Source organism: Paroedura picta, chromosome 1 (assembly GCF_049243985.1).
Source record: "Paroedura picta isolate Pp20150507F chromosome 1, Ppicta_v3.0, whole genome shotgun sequence".
Taxonomy (NCBI): domain Eukaryota; kingdom Metazoa; phylum Chordata; class Lepidosauria; order Squamata; family Gekkonidae; genus Paroedura; species Paroedura picta.
The window spans coordinates 155,749,420-155,762,330 of record NC_135369.1 but is presented as its reverse complement, the minus strand read 5'-3'; the positions used below and the strand labels follow the sequence as shown (position 1 = coordinate 155,762,330).

At 40.8% G+C, this 12,911-nt stretch overlaps 1 protein-coding gene across 4 annotated transcripts in view; it reads left to right on the top strand.

Annotated features, from left to right (window-relative positions):
- Window positions 1-12,911, top strand: part of DLGAP2 (DLG associated protein 2) — a 578,727-nt gene that overhangs the window by 86,700 nt on the left and 479,116 nt on the right. The gene's annotated exons all lie outside the window — the stretch shown is intronic.

The following is a 12,911-nucleotide window of genomic DNA, read 5'->3' as shown; positions in this document are numbered from 1 at the left end:
CCTAAGAGTAAAAAATTGTAATTGGATTTAATATGCTAAAAGGGTGAGATTTCACTGCAGCTTTTCCTTTGTGTTGTCGCGAATATTGATTAAGCGAAATTATGGTGATGCAGAGCTTGTCATTTAATTTACATTTCCGTTTTGAACTGCACCCAGTATCTTGAATTGGGTAGAAATACTGCAATTATGCAAGATGTTTGCATTAAGAGGAAGTGTATTGATTGCTCCTGCGACAATTAAGTAGTAACCTCTCACATCCTGACTCTTTTGCAAAATGATAGCTGCCATTTCTGTTTGTCTGTAGTTTTCGTAGCCCCCTTTGCAAATGATGAAAAGATTCTTCTGCCATTGAAGGGCATCGGTGACGTTTCTGAAATGGGAGGAAAGGAAGTGTATGTGTGTAGGGAGGGCGGTGGTGGAATTGCCTCTGTCTAAAAATAAAATTTGTAGCCATTATGTAATGCACTGATTCATCACTGTGAAATAATAGCTGTGATGGGGCTTCTTTGATGCTATTCAGTTGGTGGTTCTTGGTCTGATTTCACCAGCTGATCACACTAAATGGGGAGGTCTCTTATGGTTCAAGTTTTGCTAATAAGTTGACCAGAGCATTTTACTTGTAGTATTAAGTGTCTGAAATTTCTCAGAAAGATAGAGCAAAGTCAGTGTTTTACTACAACAGATCTGATGCAGTACATTTGTAACTTGGTCTCAGAACATGCATCATCATAGTCAGCATTGCATGGCAAAGCAAATGGATTTTTCAGTGAATTAAACGCCTTAAGTAATAAACTAAAACTGACTTTCTTCAGCCTGTGCCATAGAGCAAAATTCAAGTCCAGTAGCACCTTAACGACTAACATGGTTTCCACGTAGAAGCTTTCAAGAGTCAGAGCTCCCATTGTCAGAGCTTTGAGTCTTGAAATATTTTACCCTGGAAATCTTGTTGGTCTTTAAGGTGCTACTGGATTGAGGGAAAGCAGCATGGCATGGCCCAATCTCATCAGATCTGGGAAGCTAATGAGGACTGATACTTGGAAAGCAGACAACCAAGGAAGACTCTGCAGTGGAAGGCAATGGCAAACCACCTCTGCTTCACACTTGCCTTGAAAACCACTTGTTGGGGTTACCAAAAGTCAACTGCAACTTGATGGCACTTTATGTTGGAATATGCAACATCTGTAATGTGCATGATTTAACAGCTTAAGAGGAGTATCCTTCAGGGGGCATCAGAGGGAGTATGTAGCTAGCTTATTTAGACTAGGAATTTCCTGATATTTTTTCAGTCTCCCCCTATGACCTGATTGGCTCAGCTGGAGACTTCCTGCTCCTTTGAGCACACTTCCTCCCTGCTTGCCTCCAGAATAGAAGAATGACTACAGACAACAGTTAGACAGTTAGTTAGGTGTCTCTCTCTCTCTCTCTCTCTCTCTCTTTATGACTCAAAATTGTTTCTTTTAAGCAACTTTGTGCTCTACTCTCTTCACTTATTTCAATTCTGCCAATACTTTATATGCACATAGTAATTGAATGTACTTTAGTGATGCCATTGAATTTTCATGAACATGCAGAGAGCGAAGAACCAGAATGTTCACAAAATGGCTGGAAAAGAATATTCTGAAAATGACCCTGACTATAAGATAGACTGATGGTGAAGGTGAAGAGAATACAGGGGCAATTTGTAAGGAAAGCAGAGGAGCTGAGGACTGAGAATTCTGAGCTGGGAAATTGTGCTAGCAATTGGAAAAGTATCACCTAATACAGTAGTTCTTATTGGAGTTTTCTGTGTTGATTCACAATGCATGCATTATTTAGGTCAAAACAATCTCCTCGGTGATGACTATGAACTCTCTCTGGGAAACACTAAATTTGGCAGAAACATTGGTATGGGAAGGTTCATCCTACTTGTTTCCATAATTCATTCCAAACCAGTATGACCCATTAACACCGAAAATGAAATAGTTTTAGGACATTCACAACTTGGGTGTAAGTCAGTTCCAAGGCTTATCCAGTAGGCAGTCTACTTTGGCAAAAGGCAAGCATGCCCTGGTGGTAATTTATCCCATTTCACAGATCAATCTGCTGGCATCAGTAGAAAAGCAGGAACATATTTCCTGTCCATCACACTGGATTATTGCACCATCTACCTGGACATCAGAGTCCACTTTGCTTAGATGAGGATCACTGGCTTTAGCAACAATGAAAATAATAGAAAAATTCCAGAGACTTAGAAAAAATGCACGATTCCTTGTGGGAGAATAAAAACATAAAGGTCTTTACCAAGCACAATGTTGTGGTTTATGTAAGCAGCTTGTATTTCATATCAAAGCTGAGCCACAACCTTTGATGGATTTCAGTTTTCTTACTGAGGAGATTTGCAGGAGAACTTTTTTTTTTTTTTTGCCAAATAACAAAATAAACTGCATGAACTTAGAGAGTATTTTCCTGCTTTTCATTCAAGTCCTGGGCGCCAGCCACAGCTCATACAGTACTGTGCAGAAATTCATCCTTTAAAGGCTCCAAAATGATTTGATAACCCACAGGGCACAACTCAGAAAAGCTCCTCAGAAGTAGAAGAAGGAAATGGTGTATCCCTGTATTTTAATCATGTTAAGCAGGAGCTCCCATCTGACTGAGCTGATACTTGGGCAGAATTGTTATGTGTGTATGTAAGAGCTCCTTTATATGCTCCTGCTACTCGTGTTTATGTATCCCCGACCGTTTCTAATTGCCAGTGATTGAAAGTGACAACGTTCGGGAAGTGTTTACAGGAGGGATGATAATTCCCATGAGACTGGCAGGGTTTCATGGGAATTGTAGTCCATGGACAACTGGAGAGCCACTGTGGCCACCCCTGATCTAGAAAATTCTCTGTTTTCCAGGCTTAGTTAAAAGTGAGGAACTGCACAACTTTAGAAATTATAGAAAGTGTGGTAGTGGTGGGGAAAGGTGTATGCTGCTGCTTTTGAATTTCCTTTTTTAAATTTTATAAATTTATTTTGAGGCTGGAAAAAGAGATGTTACAGAACTAATTCTTGTGCCCTTCCTTAAAAAATCCTGTCTTCTCTCTGCTTATTTATTTATTTATGAAACTTATACCTTGCCCCTCTTGTCAAGTCGGTTCGGGGCGGTTTACAAATAAAAGGCAAACAGCCTTTACAATAATAAATACAATAAAAACACTAAAATCAACATTTCCCCCAATTAAAACATAATCAAACCCCATGCATGACAAGCTTTAGAAATTTATTTGCTTTAGAAATCTGCAACATGATCCATTCCATTCTATCCCATGCAGAGCTCAGATTAAGCAGATTTGCTGATGTGTATTCCATGTAGCTTCTCCCTCCTGCTCTCTCACTTGCCTTCAAATGAGAAATTTGGGTGCATTGTAATGCATCTGATTTTTATTACATTCACAACTTGGAATGATACAGGATGGATGGAACCCAAGGAATAAGCAATAAGGCACCGGGCGCTCAATTGGTACATCAAATTATTTTAGTGTAATACACAGACTTCCAGGGAGTCTTCAATCTTCAGTTAATTTTTAGTAAGTAGAAGAAGGAGGAGGAGGAAGAGGAGGAGGAGGAGGAGTTGGTTCTTATATGTCACTTTTTTCTACCAGAAGGAATCTCAAAGCAGCTTACAATCACCTTCCCTTTCCTCAGACACCCTGTGAGGTAGGTGAGGCTGAGAGAGCCCTGGTATTACTGCTTGGACAGAACAGCTTTATCAGTGCTGTGGCGAGCCCACGGTCACCCAGCTGGCTGCATGTGGGGGCATATATTTAACAAGAATATACTTAACAAATGACATGAATACATACTCAAATTGTTTTCAACCGGAAACTTCTGTATGGAAGAGCAATCTCTTAACAGAGAATCTAAAGCAAAGCAAAACATTGTAAACATTAATCATTGTGATTACATAGCATGAATATAAATCTCTGTATTATAAAAAGAAACATCTCCCTGGTATATATGGTTTTTAACCGGAATACCGTTACAGCCAACCACTGTAAAATTAAACAAATGAAGTTAATTAAGAAGAAGAACCAAAAAGTCCTAAAAATTCAAACCCAAGTGATAATAGAGACTTACAAGACTGTGGTAGAAACTTCTATAAACAGGTACACCTGGGCGTTCCAGACTCACCTGAATCAGGCTGAATGTTAAGTATCATGTGTGATTAGCAGCAGCTGTGGGGCACATCCTGTAAGCAGTCTACTTTGGCAAAAGGCAAGGGTGCCGTGGTCATTTATCCCTTTTCACAGAGCAGTCTGCTGGCATCAACAGAAGAGCAGGGACATGCCGTTGTTAAGTATTTTCTTGTTATACAGTTATTGGTTATTTTTTTAACAGTGATTAATTATACTTGTATATATTTTTAAGAATTTGAAGTCCCTTGATAAAGCTGTACCACAAAACGCATTGAGATTGACAAAGAATCCTACTTATTAAAGAATTAACTGAAGATTGAAGACTCCCTGGAATAATTTGATGTATCATATTAGGGTCCCTGTGGTTCCCAACAGGCATCATTGCCTGTGACTCTTCATGTTTCTGAGGAGCTTGTGAACCTGCCCATTTCTTTTAAAGGATCCCTTAGTTTCCAGTACTGCATTGCTAAACACAGTGAAAATGGCTGCACTGAGAAGAATACCCCTGTGGTTTCATAAGCATTACCTTCAGTTTTCTCTGTTGTACAGTTAAGTGGTCCCTCTTGTCCTGTAATGAGAGTTCTAAGAACAGTAGTAAGTCAAAGGATATAGTGGCACTTGAGACATTAACAAATAAGATTAGATTAATTCAGGGGAGAACAAAGAAAGAATAGTTTTATAATTTACTTAATGAAATTTCCAGAATATAGCTCATTTATAAACATTTGTAAATTTGATGGAGGCCCTTATCAGAAAATTTGACTAAGACATTGAATAATGACAGAGAATATTATCCTTCAGAAATAGATTTAACAAAATTATGTGAATTTATAGCTAATGTGGATGGACTCCCCCCCCCCATTTTCCCATTCTTTTCCTTGTTTTGATTTATATATTTTAGTGTGTTCCTTTGTGTGTGTGTGTCATTTCTTTATTGGTTGGAACACCATAATATGTTGCCATTATCTCTATTCTAGATATGAGGTAATCAGATCGTTTGGTTTTGTTGTGCTTTCTTGTAGTATTTGGGGTTATTTGTGTAAAATAAATAAAACTTTAAACATTAAAAAAAGAACAGTACTAAAGGGATTCTCTTTCTTTGAACAAACAGTGGACACTGTAATGGACTTTAAGATATTCAAAGAGACTTGATTTGGATTAAAACCTGTAATTATGGGTGAAAGAGGACAATGCTCTGGGGAAAAGCATCCTTTCAGAGAATTCTTGAGTGTCTCATAAACCCAACCCATGAGTTCCCATATTCCCTCTTAACCGCCATACCCATTTCCCATGGTCTTCTGTTGAAGCACACATGCCTTCCTCTTGTTTTACAGTGCTGGTATCAGGGGTGGAAGCTAAGTGCTGCACTCTTAAGTAGTTGGCACTGTATCTTTACTTTTTTTTTTGTCTTATTCTCCTTCCTGTACCTCTAACATAAACTGGAAGCAAGTTGTTCCCTCAGAGCAGGAAGATAACTGCTGATCCTGCATCACATTCTCCATAGCAACAGGTTGGGAAAGTCTTAGAGTCGCCACCACAAGGGTGGCGACCAGTGCTGACATCACCTCTTGCCCAGTTAGAATTGATGCATTGATATCGTTTAAGGTCCAGCATTCAGCCAAAACGCTAAACTCTGGTTTAAACATAGAGTTTTGACAGAATGCTAGAAGGTTGCTAGTGATGTGATGGCATCAGTTATGGTCTGCTAGAAGTGAGAACAAGCATCAGGATGCTGGAATTCCTGGAGATTTGGGTGGGGCGTGGAGGCTAGGAAGGGCAGGATTGGTGATGGGAGGGATCCTAGCAGAGTAGTATACCCTTTTATCCACGTCCGATGCCACCATTTTCTCCAGACGAACCAATTTCATCCACAAAGTTTTTCAACACTGAAGTAAAGTTACAGCAAGAAGTAATCTGAATATTTGGACAGAGCTCCTGACAAAATGGATGGGCTACCAGTGGGGGGAAGTTTTAATCCAGGTAATGGGATATTTCCTGTTCTGGATGGAATTGCACTCTTCCTAAAAGAAGGGGTTTGTATCTTGGGAGTGCTGCTGGAACCAGGCCTACTGTTGGATAAACAGGTGGCATTGGTAGCCAGGGGAGCTTCCACCAGCTTCTGATGGTGAGTCAGCTGTGGCCCATCCTGGGCAGGAAATATCTTCCTGGGCATGCTCTGGTAATCTCTATCTTAGATGACTGCAGTGTGCTCCACATCAGGCCCCCCTGCTACAATTGGCACAGAATGCTGTGGCCAGAGTGTTGATTAGAATTGGTTCTAGGGACATAATACTCCAGTCTTGTTCTATCTACGTTGGCTCCTGATTTACTTCTGGGTACAATTTAGGGTATTAGCTTTGATCTTTAACTCCTGATATGGGTTTTATCCAACATAACTTAAGGATCGCCTTCTCTTTGGAGCCTTGCTTCAGGTGTCCTCACCATCTGAGGCTAGAAGGGTGGCCATCTGAGAAAGGGCCTTCTCAGTCAGGACACCAAAACTTTTGAAATACCTCCTCAGGGACATTCCTCTGTCCTCCACTATCATTGTCTTCTGTTAGCGGATGGACTTCTTTCTTTTGTTTGGTATACTTCCCAAAGCTGTCATTCATTCTCTTCCCTGGTTTTGATACTGGGTGTTTATATATTATTACTAAATTATTTTGTATACTATTTTAAACTTTGTTTTAATGTTAAAATATTTTTATGTGTTCATTTTGCTGCCTTGTGACCGTTTACACACTGGGAACTTCACTGCCCCAGCTCCCATGCAGGAGCTCAAATCGTGGGTGGATGAAATGCTCTTCTGTGAGGGTGCAGGAAGAGGTGGGGCAACCTGCCCCGACTAAAACTCCAGCCTGCAGCCCGGCATGAAACCTCCAGTGCATAAATGAGTCCTGTTTTGATGGAACGTTGGCATTAAAGAGTTTTCAATAAATGAAACCACAGTATTCTCGAATTCTAGGAAATGTCTAGGCTCCCTGGAAACTGGCCATCCCATTCCTCAGCTCTCCCTCATAAAGCTAATATCTATCCAACTTATATCAACTGTAAATCTGTCAACTCCTTGTCTTTACAGTAAAACTCTTTCCTCTCTAAATATTTAGCATTTATTTAAGTAGAACATCTTTATGTGTCTTTTCCTACCCAACTTAGGGATTTTAATGGAGCAAACAATAAAAATAATTTGAACAGGTTTTTAAAAACCATATATACTATAAAACCATTTAAATCTTTGCAGTAAAACTCTCTTTCCTCTCTAAATATTTATCATTTTTTTAAGTAGAATATCTTTATGTGTCCTTTCCTACCCAGCTTAGGGGTTTTAATGCAGCAAACAATAAAAATAATTTGAACAGGTTTTTAAAAACCACATATACTATAAAACCATTTAAAGACAGTAATTTTAAAAACACATAAGCCATTAATCCACATAATCAGGAAGGAGAGGGAATACCAAATGAAACATATACTTCTTTACTCACTGCTGAAAGACAATAATTGAGTACAGACAAATCTCCCTGGAGTAGTGAAGCCATAATTTTGGTGTATATAAGTTGCATCAAGAAGACATGTAGAAATCAATATGTTTTCTTTAAAAGGACCGAATGGCCAAAAATGGCCTCATATTTCTTTGAAATGGGAATATAGCATTTTCAACATTGTGAGTACTTTATATCTGACATGTTACCTGTATAGTTTGTATTTGGGTCTTAATAAGATTTCTATCCCTTATTCTCCCCCTTCAAGGATCGCTGCCTTGTTGTGGCAAGGGGGCTTGCGTAGTTCAGTGAAGCTATGAGCTATACCGTGCAGGGCCACCCAAGACGGACAGGTCATAGCTGAGAGCTCTGACAAAAGGTGATCCACTGGAGAAGGAAATGGCAAACCACTCCAGTATCTTTGCCATGAAAACTCTATGGACAGTTCCAATAGGCATAACGATATGACGCCGGAAGATGAGCCCCTCAGGTCGGAAGGTGTCCAATATGCTACTGGGGATGAGCAGACGGCTAGTACGAGTAGCGCCAGAATGAATGAAGCGGCTGGGCCAAAGCCGAAAGGACGCTCAGTTGTGGAAGTAACTGGTGGCGAAAAGACAGTCCGATGCTGTAAAGATTTTTATTCCATAGGAACCTGGAACGTCAGATCCATGAATCAAGGTAAGCTGGACGTGGTCAAACAAGAAATGAGAAGACTGAACATCGACATTTTAGGAATCAGTGAACTAAAATGGACAGGAATGGGTGAATTTAATTCAGATGACCATCAGGTATACTACTGTGGACAAGAATCTTGCAGAAGAAATGGAGTAGCCTTCATAATCAATAAAAGAGTAGGAAAAGCAGTCTTGGGATACAATCCCCAAAATGACAGAATGATCTCAGTTCGAATCCAAGGCAAACCATTCAACATCACAGTGATCCAGGTCTATGCCCCAACCACGGCTGCTGAAGAGGATGAAGTTGATCAGTTCTATGAAGCCCTACAACACCTTCTAGAAGCAACGCCAAAAAATGATGTGCTTATCATCATGGGGGATTGGAATGCTAAAGTAGGAAGCCAAAAGATAACCGGGATAACAGGCAAGTTTGGCCTTGGAGTACAAAATGAAGCAGGGCACAGGCTGGTAGAATTTTGTCAAGAAAATACAATGGTCATAGCAAACACTCTTTTCCAACAACCCAAGAGACGACTCTACACATGGACATCACCAGACGGTCAACACAGAAATCAGATTGACTATGTGCTCTGCAGCCAAAGATGGAAAAGTTCTATCCAGTCAATAAAAACAAGACCAGGAGCTGATTGTGGTTCAGATCATGAGCTTCTTGTTGCAAAATTTAGGCTTAAATTGAAGAAAGTAGGGAAAACCACTAGGCCACTCAGGTATGAACTAAATCATATCCCCAACGAATACACAGTAGAAGTGACAAATAGATTTAAGGAATTAGATGTGATAGACAGAGTGCCTGAAGAACTATGGACTGAGGTTCGCAACATTGTACAAGAGGTAGCAACTAAAACCATCCCAAAGAAAAAGAAATGCAAGAAATCAAAATGGCTGTCTGAGGAAGCTTTACAAATAGCTAAGGAGAGAAGGGAAGTGAAAGGCAAGGGAGAAAGAGAAAGATACACCCAATTGAATGCAGAATTCCAGAGAAAAGCTAGAAGAGATAAGAATGCCTTCTTAAATGAACAGTGCAAACAAATAGAAGAAAACAATAGAATGGGGAGGACCAGAGATCTTTTCAAGAAAATTGGAGATATGAAGAGAACCTTTCATGCAAAGTTGGGTATGATAAGGGACCAAAATGGTAGGGACCTCACAGAAGCAGAAGAGATTAAACAAAGGTGGCAAAATTATACAGAACAACTATACAAGAGCGAGCTTAACATCCCTGATGACCACAGTGGGGTAGTTACTGACCTGGAGCCAGATATCCTGGAATGTGAAGTCAAATGGGCCTTAGGAAGTCTGAGCAACAATAAAGCTAGTGGTGGTGACAGCATTCCAGTTGAACTATTCAAAATCTTAAAAGACGATGCAGTAAAAGTGCTACACTCAATATGCCAGCAAATTTGGAAAACTCAACAATGGCCACAGGATTGGAAAAGGTCAGTTTACATTCCAATCCCAAAGAAGGGCAATGCCAAAGAATGTTCAAACTACCGCACCATTGCACTAATTTCTCATGCTAGCAAAGTTATGCTCAAAATCCTACAAGCTAGGCTCCAGCAATATGTGGACCGAGAACTTCCAGAAGTACAGGCAGGATTTCGAAGAGGCAGAGAAACTAGAGATCAAATTGCCAACATACGCTGGATCATGGAGAAAGCTAGAGAGTACCAGAAGAACGTCTACTTCTGCTTCATTGACTATGCTAAAGCCTTTGATTGTGTGGAGCACAACAAATTGTGGCAAGTTCTTAAAGAGATGGGAATACCAGAGCATCTTATTTGTCTCTTGAGAAATTTATATGCAGGTCAAGAAGCAACAGTGAGAACTGAACATGGAATCACTGACTGGTTCAAAATTGAGAAAGGAGTTCGGCAAGGCTGTATACTGTCGCCTTGCCTATTTAACTTGTATGCAGAGCACATCATGAGAAATGCGGGATTAGAGGAGTCACAAATTGGGATCAAGATTGCAGGGAGAAATATCAACAACCTCAGATATGCAGATGATACCACTCTAATGGCAGAAAGTGAAGAGGAACTAAAGAGCCTGTTGATGCGGGTGAAGGAGGAGAGTGCAAAAGTTGGCTTGAAACTCAACATCAAGAAAACAAAGATCATGGCATCCGGCCCTCTCAATTCCTGGCAAATAGATGGGGAAGAAATGGAGATAGTGACAGATTTTATTTTCCTGGGCTCCAAGATCACTGCAGATGGGGACTGCAGCAAAGAAATTAAAAGACGCTTGCTCCTGGGGAGGAAAGCTATGGCAAATCTAGACAGCATCCTAAAAAGCAGAGACATCACCCTGCCAACAAAAGTGCGTTTAGTCAAGGCTATGGTATTCCCAGTTGCAATGTATGGCTGCGAAAGTTGGACCATAAGGAAGGCCGAGCGTCAAAGAATTGAGGCTTTTGAACTCTGGTGCTGGAGAAGACTCTTGCGAGTCCCTTGGACTGCAAGGCGAACAAACCGGTCAGTCCTAGAGGAGATCAACCCTGACTGCTCCTTAGAAGGCCAGATCCTGAAGATGAAACTCAAATACTTTGGCCACCTCATGAGAAGGAAAGACTCCCTGGAGAAGAGCCTAATGCTGGGAGCGATCGAGGGCAAAAGAAGAAGGGGACGACAGAGAATGAGGTGGCTGGATGGAGTCACTGAAGCAGTAGGTGCAAACTTAAATGGACTCCGGGGAATGGTAGAGGACAGGAAGGCCTGGAGGATCATTGTCCATGGGGTCGCGATGGGTCGGACACGACTTCGCACATAACAACAAAAATCCCTTATTCTAGAATATGAATTTGTCAGAATAAAAATAGTAAGGTGCTGAACACAATGTGTCCAAATGTTGGTTGTCTCACAATATTACCAAAGGACAGGGAAATATAGTAGGATACATAACAATGCACAGGAAGAACAATATTCTGTTTATACACTTATACAATCTTGGTATGGATTTTAGAAATTAGTGGCAGTCTGAAGAAGATTCAAAATGGTGCTTTTTCATTTAGTTGGGGAAAATACTTCAGATAGCAAGGTATCATCATCCCTGTTACCAAAAATTATGAGAATAAAAAGAAACATGGAAATTAACATGACATACCGTCTACAACCGAGTATAAGATTTCTATCTGTCAAATTTTTAATACATTTTTCTTTCAAAGAGCTCAGGGTAAAAGGTTCTCCCTTCTTCCTCTGCTTTTATTCTCACTATATTCCCATGTTGTTTTCCTGTGTATAACAGATGGTAAAACGCTTAAAGAGCTGAAGTTTTCAGTCTTTATAATTAATGGTGAATTCTGTGTCTGTAGAGTCAGTGCTTGACAGCTGAATTGATAAACCAGCACAAATCTTTCTTCAACTAGATCTGATTTGGGATGTTTACACAATTTTACATTATGGAACTTGACCACAGGTTTTAGAGTTCCCAGGTATTCGACACCTTAAAAAATGTTAATGATAACATTGGGACTGCACTTCCAGATTCATTTTTCTGTCATTTTGTTTTCTAAGTAATACCAAATGTATTTAAGTAGAACAGGAAGAAGAGGATATGCTGAGATAAGTCACAGGTTTTCTTCTTTATTTCAAACTAGCATCAAAGCCTGTTGCATCTGACAGTACAACAGGCACTAGCCACCTCCCCCCACCCCACCATGGGCAGGCCAGCAGAGGCCTGGAAAGGCTCAGTGGCCGTTCTTGGGGTGGAAATGGGGAGTGCTGGCGGGGACCCAGCTCCTCCCCCCACTGTGTGCAAAAGGTTCACTGATGCCCCTAGAGGGCTTAGTGGGTGTGTTGTGGTGCGGCAGGAGTGCTGGGGGGCTCCCTCCCTCCTTCCTCACCCCGACTGGCCAACTGTCCCAGGGATTCCACCCTCCCTCCCAGATCCAGCTTACTGGGCAGCCCTGTACCGACTGATCCATGGACCGGTACCGGTCCTCGGACCGGGGATTGGGGACCACTGTTCTAAATAACAGAATAAAAGGTTGGGGGGATTTTTCCGATATACCATTTCAGCAAATTTGCCTTATTGCCAGATTAGCCCAATATATTATTTCAGGAGATTTTCCTTGCTATTGGTGGGAAAAAACGAATTGGGACATAATATATGATAAGCACGTGCACAAAATGCATTAGCAACTTTCTGCATTTCTTTTTCCTTCCGCAAGACAACCAAAGCAGAATTCTGGCATCATAATACTAGAGCAGATCTGGAGTATGTTTGCGTGTGTGTGTGTGTGGGGGGGGAGGGAATCTGCTAATTCCTAGAAGAATCATCTGAATATTTAGTGTAAGGTTCCCTCTCCCCCCAGTTGGAGCTATTTAAATTTAGAGTCCGCTTGCGTGCCATATGAGTGTGCTTCCTGTTCCCATGTTTGCACCATGACAGGAAGTATTGTTTCAAGCATGCTTCAATTCTCAGTGGCCTTCATTGCTTTATCTGCGTAAACTCTGATTCTCTGCATTATGTTTCAAGCTTGTCAGAGTGAAGCTCGTAATGGGTGCTGCTGGGACAGGTTGTAGGCACAGTGATGCCTCACATGTTTCCTGTCATTGTTAATTGTGGAAC